This window comes from Schistocerca nitens, chromosome 1 (genome assembly GCF_023898315.1).
Source record: "Schistocerca nitens isolate TAMUIC-IGC-003100 chromosome 1, iqSchNite1.1, whole genome shotgun sequence".
Classification (NCBI taxonomy): Eukaryota; Metazoa; Arthropoda; class Insecta; order Orthoptera; family Acrididae; genus Schistocerca; species Schistocerca nitens.
Genome location: NC_064614.1, coordinates 1,131,735,194 through 1,131,749,962, shown reverse-complemented (window position 1 = coordinate 1,131,749,962; position 14,769 = coordinate 1,131,735,194). Strand labels below are relative to the sequence as shown.

Here is a 14,769-nt window from a genome sequence, read left to right as displayed (position 1 = left end):
GCAATCTGTTCCACCGCGCGACCGTGGCGCGGGGCGCGGACGGCGGAGTGAGCGCGCCGCGGGCGGAGGGTATTTAAATCCGCCGCCGCCGCGACCGAACCCAGTTCCACCTGAGCAGCCATAGTGTACGGATCTCCGTGCCGGCACGTTCACAGGAGCTCAGTCCGTCAGTTCACCTGATGATGGCGACATGTATGATCGCCGAAATATTGTGCCCGTTGGACACTGTAGACCGGCAGTACACCCGTGGATATTTTGATTATCAAATACGCCGGGAGAAACTCAAGAATCACCTTTAAAAACGATTTATTTCAAAGACGTAATCGGTTTTAGACTCTCACGCCCATCTTCAGACGACTAACGTTTCCTATTACATTAATGTTTTCGTCAGAAGCACGTCGTTTGCTCCAGTGGATGGCGCTTGGTCGCTAAGCTTTTCAGGAAAATGTACAGACTGTAGCAGTGCAAACAACATGCATATTCTAAATAACTTACATTGGCACAAACGTTTCAAAACATTTCTCACCTTAGTCTTAGCTTCAGATACGTGCTTTATATACGATGTTGCTGTTTTCAATACAGCTGTATTGTACGAATACAGACTCACCCAATATTAAGAGTCGAAACTACGTGAAGTATTGGTGTGTGAGACAATTAATTAATTAATCAGTTACTTGTTAATAATGCCAGATATACCGTCTACATCCAAGGAAATACTGTACGAATACCTTTACCTGAATAAGTGTTCAGTAGACTGTTCTCTATTTATTTAATTTTAATTTGAACTTCTTATTCTTCCCTGCTTTAAGTAGTCTCCCGGCTTTCCTCTTTATACACAATTCTCTATGTACATACATGAGGTATGTATTACTCTTCGGCGATTATACACTATGCGTACATTGCGCAGTTTTCCACGGTCAACAACGTGGAACATCTCTGGTCCTATCGATCACACAAGTGACGTACGTCAGGAGGTGGGCCGCAGGGAAGCATAAGTAGTTCATGTTTGATGGACTACTGAACCTAAACAGAAACATGTATTCTCTGTTGATGACAAACTGGATATTAAATATCTGAAAGGTAATTATATAAATATTGTGATTTCTACAATTAGTGGAACGTTTAGGATTTAAAGATGGTTTTATCACCAACTGACTGTGAAGTAGTAATTGAGGAAACTGCTAATGTAATTTAACGTCACCTTTTTAGTAGCCGCGGAATAATGTATTTTAGTTAAAAATTTCGGAATCTGATAATTTTTTCACGTCCGTGTGTAATGGCACAGGAATTGTGATCAATAGCTAAGAATGGGCTGGTAACTGGCCAAAAATATTGTCACTCAAAACAATACAACAGTGGTTCCGTGTTCTCTCAATCGTTTGTTTTTGATAGCGAGCTAATATATAGCAAGTGCATTACAGCGAAATGCTCATATAAACAATGTTCTATAATATATCACTACATAAACTGATGCTCAGTTAAAAGTAATGTTGCCGGTGGTTTTCGAGCTGTCAGAACTTTTTCTCCTCATTTATGAAAGCAGGATTGAAATTGTATTTGCTGGCGTTAACAACATGTTAGTTACATAGTTTATTCTGAGTGAACTACAGTATGTCACCGGAAAAATGTGCATTTTTATGTAAAGTTTAGTAGGGTGCCCACGTATCGGCAGCATTTTCAAGAAAGTACGCAAATAACTTATGCAGTTGACGAAGCCTGAGGGGAGGGAATCCGGCTCCACTCTGTGGAGTGTGTATATAGGTTTCAGCATGTGATAATGTGTACACTGTGTCATGGTATGTGATTACAAAAGAACAACCTTAAACAAAAAAATCAATCGTTATGAAGTTTACCAGCTATCATTTAAGGACATTGTTGGATTTTGAGGCAGCGTCTTCTACATACTATGAAATATTTATGGTAGTAATTTCGTTTATCTGTAAGACAGTTTCATCATCAGTAATTTAACTGAAGAGTGGAAATTTTCTTTGATGCTGCGTAGGTGGAATATCTGATAAGGAAGAGCATTTTTCCTTGCAGCACTCAATTCATGAATGTTGCCTTTGGTTTCTAAACAAGTCCTTACTGTTGACTGCGTTTCGTGCAACTGAAGAGAGGAATGTGTTTCTTGTGTTATTTGAATTAACTTATGCTGATTTCTCTAGCATGCGTTGCGTCTAGTTTGTCTCGGTTAAATAAATCACAGCTGATTTATTTATTAAAATCATAATAGATAGTGCAACACTATCAAAGATCATGTAGGCCTAAGAAACTTTTGCGACAGAAAATACTGAAGTTAACCAGAACAAGACACAATATGCTAATTTAGTTTTATGATATTAAAAAGGGATACATGTTTGTACGTTTGAAAATGAAAACGAAAAATGTTTGGCAATACTTAAATATAAAATATTTTTCAGCGTATATTGTAGTACCATCATTGTTTTATTTTATAATCGAAACATTCAGAAAGGAATAACATCAGATAGTCCTTCAAATTTTTTACAAGCTTGTTATTCAGATTTCTACAAGGCAAAAAATTAGGAAGATAAATCAGTCAGTAAGGTTTTTTCAAGAAGTTTATAATCAGTTGTCTTCCAGAAACATGTTGTTTCTAAATTAATAAACATGTGCACAACTCTTGCATCATAATTTTTCTGCTGATATCATGGTACAATTATACTATGGCTTTATGGTGTGTAATGAAACTGTATTTTGTTTGGAAAATGTGTTGCACAACTGCGACCAAGTTGCCCAATTTTTGCTGCACTAAATTAGTGCAGTACTTAGTTTTAAACACTTAATGCAGGATGGTTAATTTGAAAAGCACCTGGTAGATTTACTTCCTCAACCTTAGCAACTGCTCAGTCTGAATGTTGAGAGGAGATATTAAAATCTAATCTTTCTTCTTTTCCACTGAATGTTAATTGTGATCCATTCAGCAGGTCATTTGTCACTGCTCCCTCTCTGACAGTGCCACTTTTGTCTTCAATAGTCGTAGCATGTTATCAGAGTGCTACTTTCAGTTGTTCATTTGCACACAGAATTTTAACCTCTTAGCAAATGGCACTTTTATTCTTATGTTCATGAAAACCAGCTGTTGATATTGGGAAGCTTATTGCTTTATTGTGCTATGGTAGTGGGTTCACTCCTTCCCCCAAGAACATTTGATTACACTTTGAGCAATTCAACGAAGTGAATATGGTTGGGAAAAGAATAGTCCTAGATAAATAACTTTCTGATAAAGGCATGGGGAATCATGAGAGGCATCATACTAAAGTCAACATATATCCAGTCCAACTCAACCTTGGGAGCCAGACTTTTCATACCATTAACCGGACGGTATGGAGCTTGCAACCGTAGAGGTTGTAGCTTCTGTAGGCTTCAACAACCAGCTACTTCTAATGATGGAGGAAGATAGATCAAATGATGTTGAAGAATTGTAACTTCCCTATGCTGTGAACACATTGTTTTCCAACAACATATCATGCTATGGTAACTTTTTTTGAATGAAACTATTACTTAGCAATGCACTGGTTGGATGGTAACTCAGGACTTAGCTTCCAGTATTTAGTGTTTCGTGCATATTCCTTCCAGCCAGCAGTTTAGAATGCAACTCTTACATCTTATGGTTGAAAAATCGTTTCTGGTTACAAGAGTTCATGTACTTCAGACAGTATTTTTAAATGTTGTCTTCAGTATAATATGTGGGATATTTCATAATTTGTCATTATGGATATTAATGAATATGAGTAAAAAATATCCTTGGTTGCTCCTTGACTGTCTGCACTTATTGCTGTTTAGAACAAGAAACAAATTATTATACAGAAGTATTTGCAGCCTTTAAGGCACTGCAGTGAATGAAAAGTTGCTGTAACAAATAATTTCTGATTGGCAATGACCCAAAAGTTAGTGCAACAAATTTGGTAACAATGATTCAAAATGTCAGACATACCATGCAAAGAAAATACGCAGCAAATGTTGCTTGTAGAGGAGGTGATAAATTGTGTTGCACCATCTTTCAGTAAGCTGTCATCCCACTTTCAAGTAGAACAGTTGCGATAAGTGGGAAAAAATGAGGGTCTGGAAGTAGAAAACCAGAAGCTGCAGTAAGTCAAATCAATGGGGTCATGATTAATCTGTCAGAAGCTGTGGATGGAATTGAGGCTTACTAGGCTTAGAACATTGCCTGATAGCTCACTGCTCCCTCATCTGGTTAAATGATCACTGACTGTTTGAGAGTTGTGGAGTACGACTGCAAGTACAACATGTTTTAAGCAGATGTGTTTTATTTGCTCAAAAAAGGCAACCACAGTTTATCTGGAGATGGCACATATATTTTAAATTAGTGTAGGACAAGTGTAGCATGTATTTTAAAGATTTGTGAAATGTCAGCTTATGTCCTAAAACTGTAGAAGGATGATTTTTTAATATTTTCTGAGAATGACTGGCTCTTTCTATACTTTTTCTTTTTGTGACAGTGCTGAATATGTTGGGATCGAAATGCTTTACACCTGTTTCTGTTAATACATATATTATGTAGACCCACACTGAAAACTGTGGAAGATTTTAATGTGTCAAACATTGTGGAATTTTTTGATTTTTGATGCTGATCAGACAGATATGTTTCCATTATGTTTAATTTTTAAAATAGTTTTGATTTTGGTGTCCTATGTTATCTGTTGCGACTTGTAACATCACTCTCCATTGCAGTTAGCTTTCCGTAATGAAAGGGAATGCTGTGGATTGACTTTAACCTCTGACAGTTACAGAGCTGACAGTAATGGTGTTGTTAGGTTCATTCTCCCTCAAATTGGGGGGGGGGGGGGGTAGGTTCTTGGTCTGGTAGTTCCCGCTCAAGCAGATGACCTACTTACCCTCATAGATAACTAAATTTAGATCACTAAATCTGCAAGCTCATTTTCAACGAGAGCACTGATGACCGTGCCGTTGAAGGTTCTAATTCCAAAATAACATTCTAGTCTTGTGAAAGGTGAGTCTTTCTCATACTGGGATTCTGAGTGCTCTACCTTTCCTATTTAATCTTGCCCAATGTGTCCCCTCTCCGCTCTCAGCAGTACTGAGATTTCCCTTTGAGGGTAAGCTCTATCCTGTCATCCTGTTACATAATTTTCTAGTTGAATCAGGAGAATATCCATTTTGATGCTGATGATCATTTTTTATAGATGAAAATGAAGCACATAGATGGAAAGGCAATATGGTAGAAGTGAGGCAGCACTCCTGAACATGTTTTTAATTAGAGTTTTACTGAGATTTTAATTGAGTACCACAATTGCGTACCAGTATTCACAGGTAGCTCTAAGCAGGAGGACACTCTTGTCTGCTCAGTGGTTTTTCCTAGATGTGTCCTCAAGTTTCATTTACCAAATCACTTAACTGTCTGTGAAAGAGTTCCAGAGCAGGTAGAACTTTTCCAAGTTGAAAAGTTCTTAATCTCCTCTGACTCCCAATCTACACTGCCTGGCAAAAAACATGAAGCACCCAGAATGAGGAAACAAAATGACACTTCACAGGTTGAAACGACACATGATGCTGTTTCATTGATTTCAGAATAATTACATTTGCAAAGAACTTAGCGTATGAGCACACTTATTGGCAAGGCATTGCAGACCCTCTGGCCTGATGCGGACACTGATCATAAAGCTTTTGTGTTCTCTCCTGAGGCTAGCTAGTCCACAATTGTTGTTAACTGATCCTTGATATCCTGCATACTTGCACTTGGATGCAGTTAAGATATTATCTGGTCCCACACACATTATATGGGGAACAGATATAGAGATCTTGCTGGTCACAGAGGTGCGTCAACATCACACAGACATTCATAGAGACTTGTGTTGTGGATAAACATTGCCCTGTTGAAAAGTGGCTCCATAATACTTCCACACAGGAGGTAATACATGAGGATACAAGGTGTCTATGACGTATCGTCATGCTTACCAACGGTGGTCATCTGGGTTGGTGCAGAACTGTGATTCAGCATTGAGCACAACACGATGCAATACCATTCATGAGCAGACTGTACTTACTAATCACTACAAAACTCCAAACATAGCTGTTTGTGTCCTGTTAGCAGCAGCTACGCATGGGGTGGCAATTCCCTAGTTCGCCTGCTGCTAGTCTCCTACCATTGGTGTGGCATGACACACTGTTGCCGTGTGCCCATACCGTGTTCATGGATGGCAGGAGCAGATGTGAAGGGGTTACAATGTGCTTGCTAAACATCATGGCGATCCTGCCTTGGGATGGTCAGATGTGATTGACTGAAACCTTGGTGACAAGTATGCCTGCATTCTCAAGCAGCCCAACATTGGGCCACTGTCACATCTGAATGCCCCACAAATCTGGATACTGCACGACTCAACCTCGCTGTTGAGGTACAGGGTCATGCGATAGTGGGAAGAAGAGTAGCTAGAAGTGATAGACAATAAGTTGCAGCTCACAAAACTGATTACTTGGCCACGGCATCTTGTTTCATACAGAATCAATAATATTGTTATCATGTATGATCTCTGAAGTTAGTTCCTCATTGTTTGCCTTAAAGATAAATATTGCACTGCAGAATATTATGTGCAGACTGGATGCCACTGCTGTTGAAACCAGTGTTATTGCATTCTTCATCCTCTAAGAAGGGCAAGATAGAGTACAATGCTGGCAGATATGACCCTAAATAGTTTCCCTGCCCCTCTACACCATGGGAGGAACGTATTGGCTACAGAAAGAAGAGATCCATATTTGCCTCAGTATTTAGTCTGTAGCAGAATGGACAGGGACTTGTTTCTACCTAGCCTCAATTTTTTGTTGAACATCTTGAGGTTAAATTTGGAGAAGTGACAGCACTGTCCTAGATGAGAAGCAGTGCAGTCTTGATTCAGACAGCATCCCCAGCCCAATCCCAAGCGTTACTCAGTTGTGACCGGCTGGGTGATATCCCTGTTTCCGTCACTCCCCATAAAAGCCTCAACTTGGTCCAGGGGATTATTTTTCATCACGACCTCCTCTTGCAGTCTGATGATGAGCACCACGGCAATCTAGAATGACAGGGTGTTCATTTCATCCACACGTTTACAGGGGACCCAAAGACAACTGGGTTGCTACCGGTGCCTTCATCTTGGCCTGCGAGGGTGATTCATTGCCTGGAAAGGTCAAGGTGATACTTTACCACTGTGACATTAAACCGTACATCCCTCCCCCTATGCGGTGCTTTAAATGCTGGAAATTTGGGCACATGCCTTCCCACTGCACTTCCAGTGCAACATGTCAAGACTGTGGACGTCCATTGCATCCAGACACTTCCTGTGTGCCTCCTCCCGCTTGTATCAACTGTGTACAGCAGCACTACCCCTCCTCGCCAGACTGCACAGTACTCCAAAAGGGGCAGAAAATCATGGAGTAAAAGATCCTGGACTGGTTGACTCACCAAGAGGCCAAACGTTAATTTGAACGATTACACCCTGTTCGGTTGAATCCACATACACTGCAGCTACATTACCATTGCCATCACCAGTACCAGTCATATCACACACTGTGCCATGATCAGTGTGCCCTCCGGGCCTCCAGAATACATCTGCCCCCTTGGTGATAGGGGGAAAATCTCCTTCCATTGCTCCCAAAGTACCTACTTCAGGAGCAAGCGCCCCCCCCCCTCGAATGCAGGGGGACATTGGTTCCCTCCCCCCAGCCAGAGAAGCAACAGCCTTTTTCCATCTCCTCTTGTGCAGAAGGTTTCCCTTGGGACCCTCTCTCCCAAGGTCCCCACTAATGACACAGTGGACACTGCTGGACGAAGAACTTCACGGTCTTCCTCCGTGCCTGAAGCTACTTCAGGGAAGTCCTCCCATCAAGCCCCTAAAGAGGTAGTGAGAGGGCAAGCAAACAATGAAATTTGCTAAGAAAAAGGACCCTCCAATGGCCCTAACACCACCACTCCCTACCAATTCTGCACCTGTGGATGAGGTGGCGAGCTCAGTGTCCCTTGAGGACCTGGATCTCACTGATGCCTCATCCACAATAGGAATGGATACAAATACTCAGTCGGTGGGAGCAGGTGACCCAGAGGCGTAACCTGCCTCCTTGCATGCTTCATGCCTTCCCAGCCTTATTATAACGTCATCCGCCAGTGGAATTGCTGCGGTTTTTTTCACCACCTGGCTGAGCTATGCCAACTTTTAAGCTTTACACCTGCTTTCTGCATTGCCGTTCAGGAAACCTGGTTCGTGGCAGTGCAGACCCCTGCCATTCACGGCTATAGGGGATATTACAAGAACTGTAGCGACTATAATAGTGTCAGGTGGAGTTTGTGTTTGTGTCCTCAACTCAGTATGCAGTAAACCTGTGCCCCTTCAAAGCCCTCTTGAAGCTATGCCTGTCAGGATAAGGACACTGCAGAAATAACTGTCTGCAACGTATATCTTCCTCCAGATGGTGCAGTACCCCTGAACGCATTGGCTGCACTGATTCATGAACTCCCTAAATCTTTCCTAGTTTTGGGGATTTTAACGCCCATAACCCATTGTGGGGTGGCACTGTGCTTATTTTCCAAGGTATAGATGTCTAAACTTTCCTGTCTCAACTCTACCTCTGCTTCTTAAATACTGGGGCCCCCACACATGTCAGTGTGGCGTATGGCACTTAGTCAACCATTGATTTATCCCTCTGCGGCCCAGAACTTCTCCAATCTGTCCACTGGAGAGCCCACGATGATTTGTGTGGTAGTGACCACTGTCCCATCTTCCTGTCACTCCCCCAGCACCATTCCCCTGGACGTCTGCCAAGATGGGCTTTAAACAAGGCAGCCTGGGAAGCTTTCATCTCTGCTGTCACCATTGAATGTCCCCCACATGGAACCATCAATGTGATAGTTCAGCAGATCACTAGAATGACTGTTTCTGTGGCAGTAAACACGATCCTTTGTTCTTTAGGGTGCCCCCCGCGAAAGACAGTACCTTGCTGGTCGCCACAATTTGCTGAGGCAATTAGAGAGAGCTCTGCAGTGACACAAGCAGCACACTTCCCTAGAGCGCCTAATAGCTTTTAAACGGCTCTGTGCCCGCATTCACCAGCTTATAAAAAGACGGAAACAGGCGTGTTGGGAGAGGTGCGTCTCGATCATTGAGTGCCATACTTCACTTCCAAAGTCTGGATGAAGATCGATGTGTTTGTGGGTACCAGACCCCAACAGGTGTTAATGGCATTAACATCAATGGTGTGTTATCTACCGACGCAAACGTAGTTGCCGAGCACTTTGCTGAGCACTACGCTTGAGGCTCTGCATCAGAGAATTATCCCCCAGTATTTTGCACCCTCAAACGGCGGATGGAAAGGAAAGCCCTCTCATTCACTGAACGTCACAGTTAACCCTGTAATGCTCCATTTACATACAGAGTGGGAGCTCCTCAGCATCCTTGCACATTGCCCTGGCACAGCTCCTGAGCCAGATCAGATCCAAGTCAGATGATCAAACATCTCTCGCCTAACTACAAGCGACATATCATCATCATCATCATCTTCAACTGGATCTTGTACGATGGCTTCTTTCCATCGCATTGATGGGAGAGTACCATCATTTCAGTGCCCAAACCTGGTAAAAACCCATTTGATGTCGATAGCTATCGGCACATCAGCCTCACCAACGTTCTTTGTAAGCTGTTAGAACGTATGGTAAGTCGGCCGTTGTATAGGGTCCTGGACTCACTTGGCCTACTAGCTTCATGCTAGGGCATTTTCTGCCAGGGTTGCTCTACCATTGATAATCTAGTTTCCCTCGTGTCTGCCATCTGAACAACCTTTTCCAGATGCCAGCACCTGGTTGTGTCTTTTTTGATTTACGAAAAGCTTACAACACGACCTGGCGACATCATATCCTTGCCGCATTATATGAGTGGGGTCTCCGGGACACACTCCCAATTTTTATCTAAAACTTCCTGTCGCTCCATACTTTCCATTCCAAGTTGGTGCCTCCCATAGTTCCTTCCATATACACAAGAATGGTGGTCCCGCAGGGCTGTGTATTGAGTGTATCTCTATTTTTAGTGGCCGTTAACAATCTAGCAGCAGCTGTCAGGCCGTTTGTCTCACCTTCTCTGTATGCAGACGACTTCGGCATTTCATACTGCTCCTCCAGTACTGATGTTTTGCCGACCGGCACCTATAGGGAGCCATCCATAAGGCACAGTCATGGTGTCTAGCCCACGGTTTCCAGTTTTCAACCGCGAAGTCTTGTATTGTGCACTTCTGTCGGCGTCATACCGTTCATCCGGAAACAGAACTTTACCTTAATGATGATCCAATCATTGTAGTGGAGACATATTGATTCTTAGGAATGGTTTTTGACATCCCATTGATGTGGCTTCCTCATCTTTGTGGCAGCACCTCAATGCCCTCCGCTGCCTGAGCAGCACCAACTGGGGTGCAGATTTCTCTATGTTACTGCAGCTGTTCAGAGCCCTTGTTCAACCCCACCTTGACTATGGGAGTCTGATTTATGGTTTGGTGGCGCCCTCAGCATTGCGTTTACTCAACCCAGTGCACCACTGTGGCATTCGACTGGCAACAGGAGCTTTTAGGATGAGTCCGGTGCCAGTGTCCTGGTGGAGGCCGGAGTCTCCATTGGCGGTTAGGCGTGCACTACAGCGCACCAGTTGTGTTGCACACATTCATAGTTCTCCTGAGCATCTGAATTACCGTCTCCTTTTCCTATCCACGGCGGTTCATCTCCTGCATTAGAGGTCCAGGTCGGGGCCTAAGTTTGCAGTTCGTGTCCGATCTCTTTTTGTCTGGAGTCCTTGCCTTTACACCTATACTCAAGGTACATTCATGTACACCTCCATAGTGTACACCCAGGCCGAAGCTTCACTTGGACCTTTCATATGGTCCTAAAGATTCAGTTAACCCCGCAGCTCTCTGCTGTCACTTCCTCTTGATTCTTGACACGTACTGGGACCATGAAGTGGTTAGCACTGATGATTCGATTGCTGAATATCACATTGGCTTCACTTATGTTTGTGGAGGACATGTTGAACAGCACTCCTTGCCAGATGGCTGCAGTGTTTTCACTGCATAGCTGGCGGCCATTTCTCGTGCTCTTGAGCGCATCTGCTCATGCTCTGGCGAATCAGTTTCTTCTCTGTACTGACTCCTTGAGCAGCCTACAAGCTATCGACCAGTGCTACTCTTGCCATCCTTTGGTAGCGACCATCCAGTAGTCCATCTATGCCCTGGAACGGTCCAGTCGTTCTTTGGTATTTGTGTGGACCCCAGGCCATGTCGGAAATTCAGGAAATGAACTTGCTGACAGGCTGGCCAAACAGGCTGCTCGGAAGCCGCTTCTGGAGTTCAGCATCCCTGTAACCGACCTGCCACCATTATTACTGCGCAAGGTTTTTCAGCATTGAGAGATGGAATGGCATAATCTCAGTACGCACAGCAAACTGCTTGCCCTTAAGGAGACTACGAATGTGTGGAAGACCTCTATGCAGACCTCTCGTAAGGACTCTGTGGTTCTCTGCTGGCCATACGTGGTTAACACTTGGATAACTCCTCCGTCGCAAGGACCCACCTCGGTGTCACTGTGGCTCACATATGACTGTCATCCATTTCTTGCTGGACTGCCCACTTATAGCCACTCTGCGACGGTCCTTTAACCTTCACAGCACCCTACCTTCAGTGTTGGGTGACAGTACCTCAACAGCAGATTTAGTTTTACGGGGAGGGGGGGGGGGTCATTTATCGTACCATTTAAGGGTGGGCCCGTTTATTAGTGTGATCAGCCAGCCCAGACCATATGCTCTATGATTTTAATACCTTCTTCTGCTTTTCCTTGTGGTGTATGTTTTCCCTGTTTTGTGTTCGTTCCATTCGTTTTCTTTTTTGTTGTGGTGTTGGGTGTTTTTGTACCTTGAGCCTTGCTTGCACCAGGAAAAAAGGGACTGATGACACTGTAGTTTGGTCCCGTTATACTCCATACCAACCAACCAGCCTTTTTTTGTGTTAGTGATCACTTCCAATTATATTGTATGTTACAAACTGAAGACCTGATAAATTTCTACAAAGTTGGTCTCTTAAACAATCTAACTGCCATGACTATCCCTCCAAAGCACTGTTTAATATCAACGAGGTGAAAGAAATCCAATTCTTGATGCAAGTGCTGTGATTGTATGCACTACAGATGTAACGCTGCCATTTTCTTGAGGTCCTCCCCAATGGAAGCTCAGACCACAGTGGTTAGAAAGACTAGCTGACACCATTAAGAAATGTAGAAAGGAAGGTGGGTTAGTGTTAAACATCCTGTCGACAATGAGGTTATTAGAGACAGGAGAAGCACAGAATGGGGAAGGATAGGAAAGAAATTGGCCATGTCCTAGCAAAGGAACCATACAGGCTTTCACCTGAAGCTAATTAGGGAAATTGTGCAAAATTGAAATCTAAATAATGAGACAGGGATTATAACTACTAGGCTTCAGGGATGTCCAGTGACTAACCATGGTTTCACAATCCTTGATCTCTAATATAGAACACTGCATCAGCACCAGAAACACCTTTTCTCTATGTTTAATTTGTCAATGTTGGTGAAGGGATTCTTTTTAATTAGAAATGAAAAAAAGGTTGTTGGGAACAGTGTCATCTATGATCATCATCTCCTTGTTGGGAACAGTGTCATCTATGAGGATCATCTCCTGGCCTCCCCCCTCCCTGCCCTCCAATATGGGCTAAGATTTGACCGATTTGTCGTCATTATCTATTCACACATATCACTGACATATTTGTTAATGGAGACATTAGCATCACTCCGTGGATATTTTTGAATTTTATGCAGAAATGCAGTAGCATTCTACTTTTAAAAACTACTTATGCTTGCTAGAATGCAACACTTTATCAGTCTGCCCCCAATAAGTGGAAAATTAAATGTTCCTTAAAATGAATGGAAACTCAACATTGTTTAGATTTCTGCCGGTATGCATCCCCCAAGATCTGAAAAAAATGCTTATTTAATTGCTACAATATTTCAGCAATAACAGTAAAAATGATATCATACAGATTTTTAATTCAGTATGGCAAGAGGAGGAATTACCTTTTGACTGGCTGAGAGCATTACAGTACTCATATTGAAACTGATGAAATATGATAATTGCAGACCAATTTGTCGGACAGCTAATTTAAGGAAATTGTTGGAAATAATGTTTAGTATACGAATTTGTTGGTACTTGATATCCAAGAGATATGAAAATGAAATAGACAATTTGAAGAAACCACCATCCTTTATTAACTTCACAAATGAAGGTTTTTGAGAATTTCAGTCCTGCTGCTTGTTAGAGTCAAAGATGCCTGCGTAGGCTGCTATAGGCTGATTATCGTGTTCTTGGACTTAGAAAATGCATGTAATGTTACATGTTTATTATATTTTTTCCACTTAATGAAAATGAATGATTTAGGTTTTCTGTGATTTCCTTAGGTTGCTTACGGCAGATGCTGGCATGATTGCGTTGAGAAAGACACAGCTGATTTCCTTCCCCATTCCTCCCTAATCTGAGCTTGTCCTCCATCACTAACTACCTTGTTGTCGAGGGGACATTAAACTGTTATCTCCCCTCCCCCCCTGGTGTATTTTAGATACAAATAAGAGTGGACACACCGAGCGAGGTGGCGCAGTGGGTAGACACTGGACTCGCATTCGGGAGGACGACGGTTCAATCCCCCGTCCGGCCATCCTGATTTAGGTTTTCCGTGATTTCCCTAAATCGCTCCAGACAAATGCCGGGATGGTTCCTTCGAAAGGGCACGGCCGACTTCCTTCCCCATCCTTCCCTAATCCAATGAGACCCATGACCTTGCTGTCTGGTCTCCTTCCCCAAACCAACCAACCAACCTAAGAGTGGACAACTGTTTGTTTGATTAACTGCAACATCATATGAACTGAGACCCTAATTTTTAAAAAAATGTCTCCTGTTCACAGTGGAGATATTTGTGCCACTCCACTATATGCTGCATGTTTACTGCTAAAGTTTTTGTAATATACTGCTTACAGCTCTGCTTGTAGGAAAGAAAGAGACTGAGGCACAACCAAGAAGCTTAAACAGCTACTTCATAAGAAACTATACTACTTACATATACAGGATTTACCAGCAATGTCGTCGTGTGCTAGAAAGTATTGTTGTAGACACTCTAGAGAAAATGTAGAATGGCTTAGCTACACTTTCACTTGGTGTGTCAGTAGTTCATAGTCTTGTGGTTAGCATTGCTGACACTCTATCATGAGGTGCCAGGTTCGATTCCTGGTTGGGCCTGGGATTGTCTCAGGATTGTGTGTTTCTGCTGGTGTGTGTGTGTGTGTGTGTGTGTGTGTGTGTGTGTGTGTGTGTGTGTGTGAGAGGGGGGGGGGGGGGAGGACAACATTTTTGCCATGAAATGAAATGCTGATGCATAAATTTTGAAAAACTGTGCAACAGTTGTTTACTCTTCACCATTTACTGGATATTGACAAATACACTCATCTGTGGGTTCTCTGGTGACTGGTCCTTTTTGGATCTGTTCATTTTTACTTTTTCACTGTTTACTCTTTTTATCTAATTATGTAACTCTGCATGTTTGTAACAAATTTTAATTTTTTCAACATGACTAGTAATTAAAAATAAAAAATATAATTTTTATTAAAAAATTTCTAATTCAGTAAGTGTTAATTAACATTTTAATTTGTTAACATTTATGTGTTATAAATGAAAGTAAGGGAAAAAGTTACTATTAGGGAGATTTGAA

The 14,769-nt window shown here is 42.5% G+C and overlaps 1 protein-coding gene across 1 annotated transcript in view; it reads left to right on the top strand.

Moving 5' to 3' along the window:
* The first annotated feature begins 952 nt into the window (after positions 1 to 952).
* The window catches only part of LOC126199401 (intersectin-1-like), a 305,182-nt gene continuing 291,365 nt past the window's right edge, over positions 953 to 14,769 (top strand). The window contains 1 exon segment of the mRNA XM_049936323.1: positions 953 to 1,080. The gene's annotated coding sequence lies outside the window, so the exon portion shown is untranslated.